At 39.5% G+C, this 13,539-nt stretch overlaps 1 protein-coding gene across 1 annotated transcript in view; it reads left to right on the top strand.

Moving 5' to 3' along the window:
- Positions 1-5,253: 5,253 nt before the first annotated feature.
- Positions 5,254-13,539, top strand: part of IPCEF1 (interaction protein for cytohesin exchange factors 1) — a 62,072-nt gene continuing 53,786 nt past the window's right edge. Inside the window, exon 1 of the mRNA XM_051615800.1 lies at positions 5,254-5,305. The gene's annotated coding sequence lies outside the window, so the exon portion shown is untranslated. The remainder of the gene's footprint in view (positions 5,306-13,539) is intronic.

Raw genomic sequence — 13,539 nt, 5'->3', positions numbered from 1 at the left:
CCTTTTAATATCTTTGCTACAGGTTTTTGGATGGCTAGTCAGAGGTAGTTTTGGATCTAACAGGTAATAACAGACTTATTGCACCACCCAGTCTGGAGAGGAGTGCAGGATGTCTCAGTCCAACCTCCTGCTCACAGCAGGCTCAGCTGTGACCTTAGACCATCTTGCTCAGGGCTTTATCCTGTCAAGTCTTGAAAACCTTCCAAGGACAGAGATTGCACAACCACTCTGGGCCACTGGTTCCAGTGTCCTGATGGGGAAAGAGGTTTTCTTTATATCTAGTTAGAACTCTGCTTGTTGTGTCTCATCCTTTTGCCGTGATCCACTTGGAAGAGCTGATCTCCATCACCTTGCTGACCCCCTTCATAAATGGTAGAGAGCTGCTGTTAGATGGCCCCTGAAGCTGTCCCTTCTCCAAGGTGGAAATGTTTTAGTCCCTCAGCTTCTCCTTGCAGCATGAGTGCTCTAGCTTCAGTCATGATGCTGTTCCCTGCTGAGATTGTTTCCAGTCTGTAACCATCCCTCCTATAAAGGAGGGGTTCTGAACTGCATACAGGATTTGGATGTGGTTCAGACCAAGCAAAATGGGATAATTGTGTCCCTTGATCACCAGGCTATGCTCAAATCAATATATGCCAGGATGCTGCTGGCCTTCTTGCAAGCCCACCACACTCCCAGTATATCTGGAACACTCACTTTCTGTCACAGGATTAGTGATGAAATTGTCCACGTGTCTATTTACAGTGGGAATGTGTTGTGGGCTCCCTGGCAGATTCATGCATTTTGAACGCATACAGCCACAGCAAGCAGCAGTGGGCTTAATATGACTGGAAATGCTGCTGGTTTGATTTTTCTTCAGAGATGAAAGGAAAATAGTGACATAAAGTTGTGCAAGAAATATCTTTGAAGTAAAGAGTAGGATATAGAGCTCTGTATACATGTTAAACTCCTTGATTAGTGTAGTGCTGCAATAAAACTAGTGTCTAATATTAAACTTTGGCAACTATTTGTTTTCTGATAATGCTAATTCTGATTAGATAGCTAATATACTGCTGTCCGGCTAAACATTTAATCTCAGGAACTCCAAATGTTTAGAGGTATCAATTAGCAGCTTTTTGTAGCATTCCTCTATTACCATGTACCTCCTTTAGAAGTGTAGAGGTTAAGCTATGGAAGTGGTCAGTTCAAAGCCAAGTGTGAATTACAGCTGTAACCTCCAAACCTCATTCCCTGCCCAAAGGCTGCCAGGCTGATGTTGTGTCTCAGCACCTTATTCTCAAAGTCTCACACTGGGATTTAGCCAAGTGGTAGAGGTAAAAGCACGGCTGATTTCCTCTCCTTTGATTTTGCAAATAATGGTCCTGTGAGGTTGGCTTCATGTGAGAGGCAGAGAAATACAAAACTGAAGTGATGCATATAAAACCCCACTGGTCTCTCAACATTGGAGTGTTCAAGGGCTGGTTACTGCTTTCAGTTTCAAGCTCAATTCATTCTGTGAAACAACTTAAAATAGAAAAGAAACCTCACACAGGAAGCTGGAACATCTTTACTGCTTAGAAGGAAAATTTTATGGTAGTGGGAGTTTGTAACTTTCAATCATAAATGCTAAGTGCCAGTGGTAACTGGTTTGCATGTAACAGATGGGCACGGCAAATGTGAATCATACTGGTTGACAGAGACTCATCTCATCCCACTTGTGGTCTCTGCAGCCTGTGGCAGAAGTCATGCAACCAATAGGGTTTCTATGTAAGTTGCATATGTAAGCTGCTTTCAGTGGCTTTCCCATACCTTTTGGTACATTCATTGGTTACTCTGTTAGCTGAACAGGGAAAGAAAGGCTCAAATGGTACCTTACTTTCTTGTCTGGCAAGGAACGTACACAGAAAATTTTTGAATAAAAAAGGTGCAGTGTCTAATGGGATTCCATTGCAAATAAGCTGCCAAATTAGTCATTTTTTTACTGATGCCCATGGTGACTGCTGCTCAGTGAGAATATAGAAGCTATGTCATGAATTTTCAACCAGACAGATGTATATTCCCCTGCACAATACCCAAATCCAATGGATTTGAAATCTGATGTAGGAGCACAATGGAAAAGTAATTTAACCTGCCTGCTTTCACCAAGCTTTACTCTTCGCATCTCTCTGAGCTGCCTTCATGTTCCTGGTACATACAATTTTGGTTATTCTGCTTCCTCAATCTTTTTCATTCCTCTTAGGAGCTTGCTAGATAAATTGGAATTGTGAATTCCTTTTTTTTTTTTTTTTTCCCCCACCTCAAGTTTTCTTGTTTCATTGTAGCTGTGTTGGCAAGCTGTCAAGGACTTCTGAAGTCTCTTCAGAAATCTCTCTTCTGCTCCAGCCTCCTCTGCTTCCCTGGATAGAAGCCTAGTGATTTCTACAGCATATATTTGCACAATTTTATGCATTTTTTTTTAACTCTTTGTATCACTTATCCTATTGAAATTTTTATCCCTGTGATGTGCAGCACCTACCTCAAAAGTTAGTGAAGGTCTCTTACTCTTTTCACTGTTGTGGCCTTAAGAAGCTAGTAAAGCTCAGATAATAATTTTCTTATGCTGTGAAATCTACCATGTATATTTCAACCTAATTTTCCTGGAAATTACCTCATTTACTGCTCTCTTTGCACAGTGAATCACTATTTGCTCAGCTTCACAGAGTAATATATTCAATTCTGCACCAACTTCCAGACTTAGTTCACTGCAGCAGCGAGTTCCAAATACTGTGCTTAAGCTCACTTCCTTCTGTCCATTTTGTTTACCATCTTCAGTTGTTTGTTCCTTCCCCTTTAGCTTTATATAGCTGAGAAAGAGTTGTGTTTTCCCTATATTATTCATAATTTTAAATATTTATGTTGAATCCCTTATCAGTTATGCCACATTACAAAGCATTGTTTTCATTAAAATCCATCTTCCTACAAGAGCTTTCTTTTCCTGGCAATTCTTGATCATTCTTTTCACTCTTTCCTATTTAGTCTTACAGAATTCTTTATATTGTTTGTTGATTGGTTATTTTACATAATATTCTGCAAAAGCCATTGATTTAAACCAAAACGTACTTAAAGCCATTATATTATTCCCTTCCTCATTTGTCTGAACATTTTGTTTTTTTTCTGACTGCAGCTGAACATTAAGCAGAAGCTGCCATTGAACATGTTTTATACCTCCACTTTTAAGTTTGTTTGCATCAGCAGACCTATTAAGGTAATCAGTTGAGTATTTTGCACCTCAAATGTTATTAATGGAAACTTAACAACAAAGGTGCGTATACATAGCTTTTCCTTACAGTGTATCTTCAAATGATACATTGGAGAGAATTTTTTACAGATGTCACCTTAGCTATAGGTTGGCAAAGTGGAAAGCTACTCTGCTGGTCAGGGGGTGGGGAGGAAGAGAAAACAATATGAAGTAAGTTTATTAGTATATTCTGAAGGACATATGAGCATATGGGTGCTTCCCAACAATGATGCAAAGTACCACATGCATGCAGTACAAATACCAGTCACTGAAGAGTGATGCATTGAGTTGCATAGTCAACAGGTTAACAAGTTAATTTTAAAAGAAAAAAAAAGGGCATCCTTATGGAAATCTTTCTTCAGATTCATCTGTTTGAGGATGATCTTTGTCTTGGATAGAAGCAGCTGAGGATGTGACAGTTCTACCCCACCTTAAAGTACCAACTTTGAGGTGTATGGGCTATAAGTACATTGCAATGGTATATCCCCCTGCCACAAAAGATGAATTTTCATAGCAAAATACCTTCTGGGTGCATTGAGATACTTAAAACAATGTATGTAGCTCAGTATGAACAAGGCTTTCAAGTCACTTGCCATAGGCTGATGTGAGTCATCTGTTTTCTGTGTCCTTATGCTTCTGCCAAGACTACTAGAAAGCCTTGTAATTATAACAATTGGCATTCGTGGCATTAGCAAGGCTCAAATTAAACTTCTTCTGGGTGTCCTACAGGTGGCACTGTAATTTCAGTATCATGAATAGTAAAACATTCAGATCTATGGATGTCTCCTTTACCTGCCTTTGAACCTTGCAATTTCCCTGTCACAAGGGGGAGAGGTCTGAGGAGACAGAGCAGATCCCTAGACAGCAGCAAGCCTCCTCTGTCCTGCTGTGAAGAAGCTGGTCTGTAATATTCCAGAGAGTCAAACGGGAAACATTTTCTCCCAAGTAAGCAACGATCTACCTTATTTTTAGCAATGTTTATCACTTTGAAGAAGGATGAGATTTGACAGAGCACATGCTCTGTCTTTTCAGGGCTAATGTGATATGTGAAATAAGCAGAGAGGTGTGAAGCAAGAAATAGAAATTATTTAGGTATTTGTGCTAGAGTTAGATTTTTATTTGTTCTTGAAGTCCACATAGCTGTGGCTGAAACTGTTGGATACACAAACCAGGAAAGTACCCAAATCTACAAGTTCCTGATTTTTATTTCTTGTTCTTCTCTAAGCCTATTGAAAATGTAAATTATAAAAGTGTCTGTCTCATTTTTAATGGGGCTATTAGTTCTGGCTTGCCATTGCATCTTGTAGTAATAGAAGAAAAAATGAGAAATAAAGATTGTTGATTTGAAACTACTAGACGCATGTGCTCTTCTGCTGACCTTGCTGTTAGCCCTGTCCTTGCCTGGATGGTGTTTCCTGGGACACACCTTGCAAGTGACCCAGAAAAAACAAACCCATAGCTTGTCATGTCCCATACTTCCTTTTGTCCTGAGGGCTTCCCAGCCTCAGCATGGCTGGGGTCAGGGTTGCCCTCAGCTCTCCCACACCTCGGGGTTGGAGTTGGACCCTGGAAGACTTCTGGGAAACTGAGGCTGAAGGGGTGCTGTGGGGAATGAGTTAGCAACAGGGACTATGCCGAGGCTTGGATAGTGAGATTTGTTACAGGGCACCTAGAATATTCATCTTATTTCTCCAAGGATGCACTCCAAGCCTTTTCTCAGAAGTATTTGATAACATAACTTTTAAACTAATTTCCATTTGTGAAATAAAAAAAAAATAAAGAACTACCTATCTGGGAAAATTTGTTCTGTCCCCTACCCCATTTCCACCTACCTTGGTCCTAGAATTAATAGTTCTGGCAGGCATGGCTTTTAGCACTTGTTTTGATGCCTGGTTTATGGTTTGCATGGTAATGACTTGTAAAAGAGTCATCAGTTTCCTCTTGGGCAATTTCAGCATTGCAACTAATTTCTGCAAGAGTTTCCTCTCTGCTTTGTAAGATGAGGGAGTTGACAGGACAAGTGTGGCTCTTCATCAGAATTCCTTGCTGGTAAGAATTGTGGCTTCTTTCTTTCCCCTTAAGTGACAAATGTTAGTTGTGTCTGTCTAATAACATAGATTATTTTTTTTTATAAATGTTTTTAGTTGGTGAGAAATTACTGTTATTTGGTACAATTAAGGAAATGCACGCTGGCCTGTAGTTAACCTTTTTTAAAGGGCTGTATAAAAAAAATTTATTATTCTTTTTTCCCCCTTCCCTATTTTGCTTAAAAATGCAAATGGATTATGTAAAAATAACAAAAACATTAGAAATAATGGGGTTTGTGGAGTGAGGACAAGTGGCAGTATGTATGTGAATGATTCCTATTTTGTGCAAGTTTCATTCAGTTACGATGTGTGAAATGACAGGGTGACAGTTTAGTCATGACTGTTTCGTGTAAATCAGATATTTGTGAAGATTTTTGTGTGATATGGAAATGGAAGGAATTAATTTATTGATCTTAGATTCATAGAGAAAAATGTAAAGAGTATTTAAGCTACAATATGCGGGTAGAATGTAATGTGTTGTGGTGACAACACTGAGTAGATTGATTTGGTTTTAATGTGAAAAAAATTTTAGAACTCATTAATTTTAGTATTTTCCTCATAGACAAGAGAAGGTGTGATTCAAGACATAGCAAAACTACTGTGTGAATAGGCTTACCCATACCATGAACAAAAGGACAGCTGGAAATAAAATCTGCTGTCCTTTGCGCTGAAGCAGAAAACTCAAAGCTATGATGGCATCTCTGGCCTCAAGTTTTCCTCAGCAAAATGTGCCTCTGGAGAAAGCTGAGATTAACAGCTTGTTTAATCATTCAGTTACCCAGTTGCTTCCCACAGGTCCTTTTTTTTGGATTGCAGGGTAATACATATATTTATTGGGGTCAATTATAATAATTGGAGTTCTTGGAAGGTTTACTATCCCTGCTCATGAACCGTAGTTCAGTTCAGCAGGATTTCCCTGGTTACCAGTTATGCCAGCGTTTAACAGTCTGTCACAATTTGTAAAAGAGAGAGAGACAGTTGGGTACCTTCTCATGAAATGGCATTTCTGTACCTTCCCCCATGGTGAAATTTTTACACTTGCTAGAGGTAAAGAGTGCATCTCCAGGAAGGAGAGAGTCTCACCATGCCCCTCTCTTGGCATTTACACTGATGACAGAGCTGCACATGACTTAATCAGTCTGGTGGTGTGGGGGAGGCTGCATGTGTCAGGTCAGGGGTGCTGAAGCTCTCTGCTTTCAAAGGCTGCAACACTTCGGGTTTGCCCAGTGAGCTGCCTCATCACTGTCCCTGAGAGAGAGGTCTGCTCCCTGAAGCAGAGAGAGTGGGTCCTCTCACACTGTGTTCCAACACCTGCTTTTCATTGAAAAGGCATACTGGTTTTGTAGGTGGGCAAGGGGAAAAGGCACATTAAAATGTATACAGTCCACAAAAGCATGGTTCATGACAGCATCTGTACCAGAGCCAGGAGGAAACAGAGTGATGGAAAGCTCCGTTTCACTCTATAAATGACAACAGCTGCTAATGTTCACGTGAACTTTTTGTGCAAGCTGCTCGGTAGTTGACTCCATGCATACTGGGAGACTGATTTCTTGCAGGGCTGTCCAGTGGCCAGAGAGCAGCATTTGCATCTCACTTTTTTTTTTTGCGTTTGTTTCCCTGAGTGGGTGCAGCAGCTGAATGCTGCATGCTCAGCACAGCATGCTCTCCACCAGCCTCTGTGCAGTCCCTGCAAGGTGACTGAGGAAGGCATTGAGCCACTGTGGGCTACACAAGTTGTTAAGATGTTCTCTTTTGTCTTTGTTAATTCTAGACATTTCCTCTTGTCCCTCAAACTCATCCCTTCCACACTGCCACATGAGCTAATGAAATTAATAGTGACTTGCTTCTGTGTAACTAGAATGAATATTGGCTTGGATAAAGGCACAGTGGTAGGTTGCTGGACAGACAACAGTATTGTGCACTTGCTTGATTAATTGGTATGGATGTGTAGCATGCTGCTAATCATCTTATTATGTGGAGGTCCTAGCAGATTCTCAGTTGTTGGATCTTGAGGTAGAAGCAGTAACCCAGAGAGAGGGCTATGTTACCAAATGACATATTGAATAGATTATCTGTTTTGTGCATGAAACTGTCTTTAAGGGATCACTCGACCACCTGCTAAACCACCTAGTACTATTTATGGACCAATGTAGCTAATATGATTTATGAGCCTGGAGAAAGTGTCCTGCCTGATACATCACTAATTGCTAATGAAATCATGCTGAAAGTAGTTGCACAATCTCTAAACATGGAGATGGGCACTGAGGTAATGTTGCATGTGAAACTATACCTATTATGCCTTTTTGCATCTCATTTCCCTTCTCAGCTGAAGCAGAGCCACATTTTGGTCTCTTAAGGATTTTTCTGAAAGCAATACATGCAGTTAAAGGCATAGCTCATCAAAGTGCTTACGTGTGCACTGTTTACGCCTTAGTGACACACATTTCTAAAAATATGTCCCTTCTGCAGTCTCCTCTACCCTCTAATTGTTCACTTCTCTCTCCCATCATCAAGTTACAGGCTGGCTGCCCTCCACTGTCTGCTCCTTTTGCTTTTGCTGTGGGGCATCTCTGGCATAAGTGCTGTGAACAGACTGAGTTCTTCTGCCACACTTAGTGTGTCTGTCCTTTCGCTCTAACCTCTGGCTCTGGCTCAGCTGAGTCATGCTTCCTCTGTGCATACACTTTCAGCTGTCCCCATGTTCTTGCCTCCTTTCTCTCCAAACAGGTCTTGCCGACTGCTTCCAAGGGTGGGAGGGGAAAATCAACATAATAACATGGCCTTGTCTCGCCTACTACCTCTTCCGCAGATATGGCTTCCTCATGTGGATACAACTCATCTTTCTTTAACTTCCTTACTTTGCTTTTCCTCAGAACCTTCTTTAGTGTTTCACCCTATTTTCAGCAAGTTTGCTTTTTATTTCTTCTATTAAATATAATCAACCAACAAAACCCTGTGTTCTCTGCTGTCATTATTTCCTGGTACTTACTTTTGATTTTATCTGAAAATCTCTTCTTACAACCTTACCATCTGTTATCCTGTCTGCTTTTCTGAAGCAGACATACAAATTGCCTTTTAGAACGTCCTGGCATACCCCAAATAATGTTTATGGTAAACTAAAAGATCCTCTCCTCTGATCCTCTGCACCTTATGCCCAAATAATGCTATTCATAGAATCAGAGAATACCAGGTTGGAAGGGACCTCAAGGAATTTATTCACATTCATCAGCATAGCTTCTCCTCCTATGAAGGGCAGAACTACTCCTATAGCAGAGTTGGGGTTTTTTGGGTGTTGTGGTTTGTTTTTTTGGTGGTTTTTTTGGGTTTTTTACCAAATGTAGAGTTCGGCCTGTCTCTCTGATATGTCATGTCTCAGCCTTTAGTTGGATCCAGCATGGTCAACTTTCACCTTTCCTAAATCATCCTTGCTCATTGTGAACATTGACATTACGGTTTCAGTGCCTTCTTCAATTCTCTAGGTCCTAATTTCCAAGTTATGTTGAAATCTCGCACACACTTTCAAATGTATTCACTCTCCATGTACAGAAATAAACTGTCATGCAAGTTGTCATTATCTCACGTCACATTAACTGAAATCTCCTCTGGCTTTGATAAAAATAATTTCACCACCTCATACCAATTGAGAAACTCACTGCAAGGATAATTTTCTCACTCTCCTTTGCTGAATCTCCTAGACTATTTATTTACACTTCTGGGCACCATCAAACTGCTGAGCCTTAACTCTTACTTTGAACTCCCTGGAATCCCTCCCTCCTTGGGATCCCTCTCAGTTTTGCAAACATTTGAAAATATTTTATCTAATTTTTTTTCAAAGCCACTTGCTACGACACTAACAACCCTTGACAATATCTGTCCTCAGGCAAGTTGAAACCCAACATATGATCCTGATGACTCTTCTCTTGCTGTTATCTTGAATTCCCACCTGATTCCTGTCTGCATCCTCCTGTTGTATTCCGTCTTGAAGTGGAAGCTGCTAGGAGCAGAGTTGCCTTCTCTTTCCTTCTGTGTTCCTACAGCACCTGACACACGGTAGATTATAATGAAAAAAAAATCCATACCGTAATCCCTATTCCTAATCCTTCAGAAAAGCTACTTTAACAATATTTTGGGTGGTAATGCTGTAGGTAACTTTACATTGTGTAGCTGCTTTATTATCCTCATTCATTCTTGCAAGGTCTCAGGAGAACTCATGCTCTTATTCTTCTGTGCATCCAAGACTATCAGCTTCTTCCAGGAACGGCTTCTGAGTACAAGAAAATACCGTACTAGCTGAGTCATATTAATTGTCCTTATTTTATCTTGATCTAAGCAAATGCAACTGCTAAGCAATTCAGTTTAGTTTAAATCTCTTCTGTAGTTAGTATGTCTCAGCCAACACACAGTGTCTGAGCTTTCTGTAGCTCCCTAGTGCAGTCTTTATACAACTTCTGTGGATCTCATGAAGTGCAAGAATAATGGAAATTATCTCAGTAAGATTTTCTCAGAAAGCAACAATGTGCAGATATTTGTAGTATATAGGGAGCAGAACTTCCTACATTTGTTGTTGAACATCTCTTCATTTAAGAACAAAATAGAAAATTAGGAGGGAAGGGAAGGGGGGTGGAGTGGGGAAACAAATTACTGATGATGATGATGTACTAGCAATTTAGGGCACTGGAGGGATTCTTTCGAGGAGTCATTTTTGTCTTGTGTGTCTGGAGCCATGTGGGTTGCACCCAAGTACGCTGCCAGTGCATTTAAAGCACATTTCCTCCTGCTGAGATTAAGATTGAAGCTGTACTCTAAAGTGTCGTTGAGTACACAGAATCACAGAATGTTAGGGGTTGGAAGGGACCTTGAAAGATCATCTGGTCCAACCCCCCTGCCAGAGCAGGATCACCTAGAGCACATCACACAGGAATGTGTCCACGTGGGTTTTGAGTATCTCCAGGGAAGGAGACTCCACAACCTCCCTGTGAAGCCTGTTCCAGGGCTCTGTCACTCTCATAGTAAAGAAGTTTTCTTTGATGTTTACATGGAACCTCCTATGTTCCAGTTTGCACCCATTGCCCCTTGTCCTATCACTAGACATCACTGAAAAAGTACATGTCATTGCAGCGGTAAGCAAAATCCTCCTGCAGTTTTCTGTCCTCTGGTTCTGTTGTCTGTGCCTCGCATAAACTGCATTTCCAATGAAGAAGCATTGTGGAGATACAGTCCTAGAAACACTGTGAATCACAGCAACTTACCCCAGGAGAGGGGTTGGCTTCTTGCAACCACAGAAGAGACATCTTGATATTATATCAGTTAATTGCTGAGTCTGGACTCAGCAGGAGGACTTTCTCTAGTTCCTCCACTTTGATTTCTGATGAGATACACTTTCAGGTCATAGCTGCATTCTAGCCTGTCTCCTGATGGAAATCTTTGGACAGCTTTAGAGGCAGCTACTTGGCATGCTTAACTATTTTGCTCCTACTTTGGGGACATAATATTGCTTTCTACTATATCACATTATATTATATTTGGGACCTATATTGCTGTTCGCAGATGTGCAAGGACATCAGGTGCTCAGTTAAAGTTCCTATCTTTTCTCCATTGCTGCTTCCCCCTTCTTTCACTTTTAATGAAGTGACATAGTAGGAACATATTGGTTGCATATACAACACATTATGAAATATGCTGAAAACTTGACTGACATCCAGTCTGAACAGCTGCTCAACCTTCTGACCTAACTTACAAAGCCCTGTGGTGTTTCGGCTTTCGCTACTTTGAATTCAAACTTTCAGCATTCTTTTAATCTTAATATTTGTGGTCAGCTCACCACCTTCTACTAAAATTTGGGGCTTAAACTCTGGAGTGGTAGATACTAAAAAAGGCCAACAAAACAAACAACCCAGAAGGGTTTTGAAAGTAAGTCTTCTGGAGTAATTTGATTTTCTTCTTTGGAGTAGCATGGATTTTTTCTTCCTCGTTGATTTCAACAAATCACAGATTGGGGGTCAAAATTCTGTCGGCTTCATGAAAAGTGGGTTTTTGTGTCAGCCCTCTTCTTTGTGTGCATTTTGTTATTGCTCAGATGTATATACATTATGACATTAAAATTTATGGACTGTAATAGAATTTGAAACAAATATTTTAAAATCAGGGTATAATGAGCCCTAAGTACCGCTTGATTCCACTTAATTTTTTGTCAGCCTGTGCTGTGGTATAGGTTTCAGCCAAAAGGAAAGATTAATTAAAAAAAATAAATAATACTGGAAGACAATACAACTGAAAAATACAATTTTTGTCTAATTAATCTGTTGTTAGGCTATTTATCTAATTTGTGCTTTTAGGTAATAACAATTCACTTATTTTTTTCATGGTAAGGAAGCAATGCTTTTCCTTCAAAGCTGTATACTTTTCAACAAAGTTTTTTATATTTTCTCCTTTTGAAATCTCTAGGATTTGGGGGAAGAGAAAATTTTTCTTTTTTTAAATGAAAACAGTTTTCTCTGAGATACTCTGTGGAAGAGAAGTGCAAAGTAGAACTAATTTTTAGCTTGAAGATGAGAAATATTTTGGGGTCATTATTATAGTGCTAACTTCTCAGTGTAATAAAGTTGACATTAGTTGATGGGTTATAAGATTCTCCTGTTGGAACGTTAAAGTCACTGAAGTGTAATGCTTATCTTGTTCACATTTAGACTTTCATCAAGGTATTTTGTCATCACTGAGAAGAGTGGAAATTACAGTAATAGCTCTTGCCCAGGGAGATGAAGTGCTTACTGGTATCAAGTAGGACTTTTGTATTCAGATGTTCCCCTCAGAGCTCTGCATGCTCACTGAGGTGTTTCTGGTCATGCCCATGTGTCTGAAAAGCACCATCAGCCATCATGAGGTAGAAATTCAGTTATGACCTGCCAGTGATGTATCTAGAGGAGCTGTACCCGAAACTTTCAATATTTTTAGATTATCCATTTTTTTCATGACTTGAACAAGACAGTAACATTACAACCTTGTTATGCTTGACAATGCATGCAAAAAAGATGTTATATTTGGTCAGAAGACAGAAGAAGCTAACTAGTTACCAACAGAAACAAGGTGTGTTGTGGCACTTGCTTGAGTAAAGCCTGAGTGATCTGCTAGGAAGACACTATTCCTCCTTGGGGTCAGAAAAAGTGTTGAAAGTTGTGTCATCAAGTGAGTTGATTTAAACTGAGACAATTTAAATTATGGGTGTTTCAAATCCTTACGTTAGCCTCAGACTCTTTAAGTGCTATAATTTATAGCTCTACTGGAATAGGAAATACGAAGTGTGGGGTTGTTTTTCTCTAAGCATTTACTGCTTGATAATTATTTGTACTATCATGTAGATTTTATTGCCAAATTTTTTGTTGCCAAAATGGCTCATGGCATGAGAGAGAAAACTGAAGTAACAATTAAAAAAAATTATTTAAAGAGGATAATAAAAATAGGAGTAACTATTTAGGCTGCAGTTACTTTGAACTATACATTGCCATTAAATAGTTGATAATACTAATTTTATTTTGTCTTTATTAATATTATTTATCATTGGAAAGTCTAAAAATTATGTTGCTTACTTGCTTTTATGTGAAACTTGGAAGACATTTGTTTAAGAAGTAAAAAAATTGAGGTGGTCTATATTGGAATACACTTGTATAAATGCAAAAGGACATAAACAGCTGGGGAATGGTTCACAAATAAAACTAAGAAGAGAGAGAATACCTCCTTAGAACAAAAAAGAGAGACACAGAGACTTAACTTTGTATGAAGAGTTAAGAGCGCCATAATATGGTGGAATTTAGGGGCAAAAGTTTGGTGAAGCATGGTTTATGCCATGGAAAATATCCAGATCTTCTGAGAAGACCTGGAAACTGTTCCTGTGAAAGAAAAAGTTGGTTTTAGTTTTACGGAAATGGCTTAATCATATTACCTTCTCCTTTAGAAAAATGCTCACTCCTTTCCTTTCAGATTTTATTACAATGAGGGCAACCCAGGAGAAAAAGAGTAAGGAAAAGTGTTCATTTCTGTAGGATTCAAGAAGCAAGTGTCTTACATAGTCAGATTTGCATTTGCAGGAGTAAAAAACAGTCATCTTCAATGATTTAATTCTGTGTGCAGATGTTCTGGCAATGGCTATAGTGTTTAAGAATCAAGAAAGTAAATCCTGAATTCCTAGAGGTGCTGTCAGCT

Source organism: Apus apus, chromosome 3 (genome assembly GCF_020740795.1).
Source record: "Apus apus isolate bApuApu2 chromosome 3, bApuApu2.pri.cur, whole genome shotgun sequence".
Taxonomy (NCBI): domain Eukaryota; kingdom Metazoa; phylum Chordata; class Aves; order Apodiformes; family Apodidae; genus Apus; species Apus apus.
The sequence above is the reverse complement of the archived record's forward strand: the minus strand, read 5'-3'. Positions and strand labels throughout refer to the sequence as shown.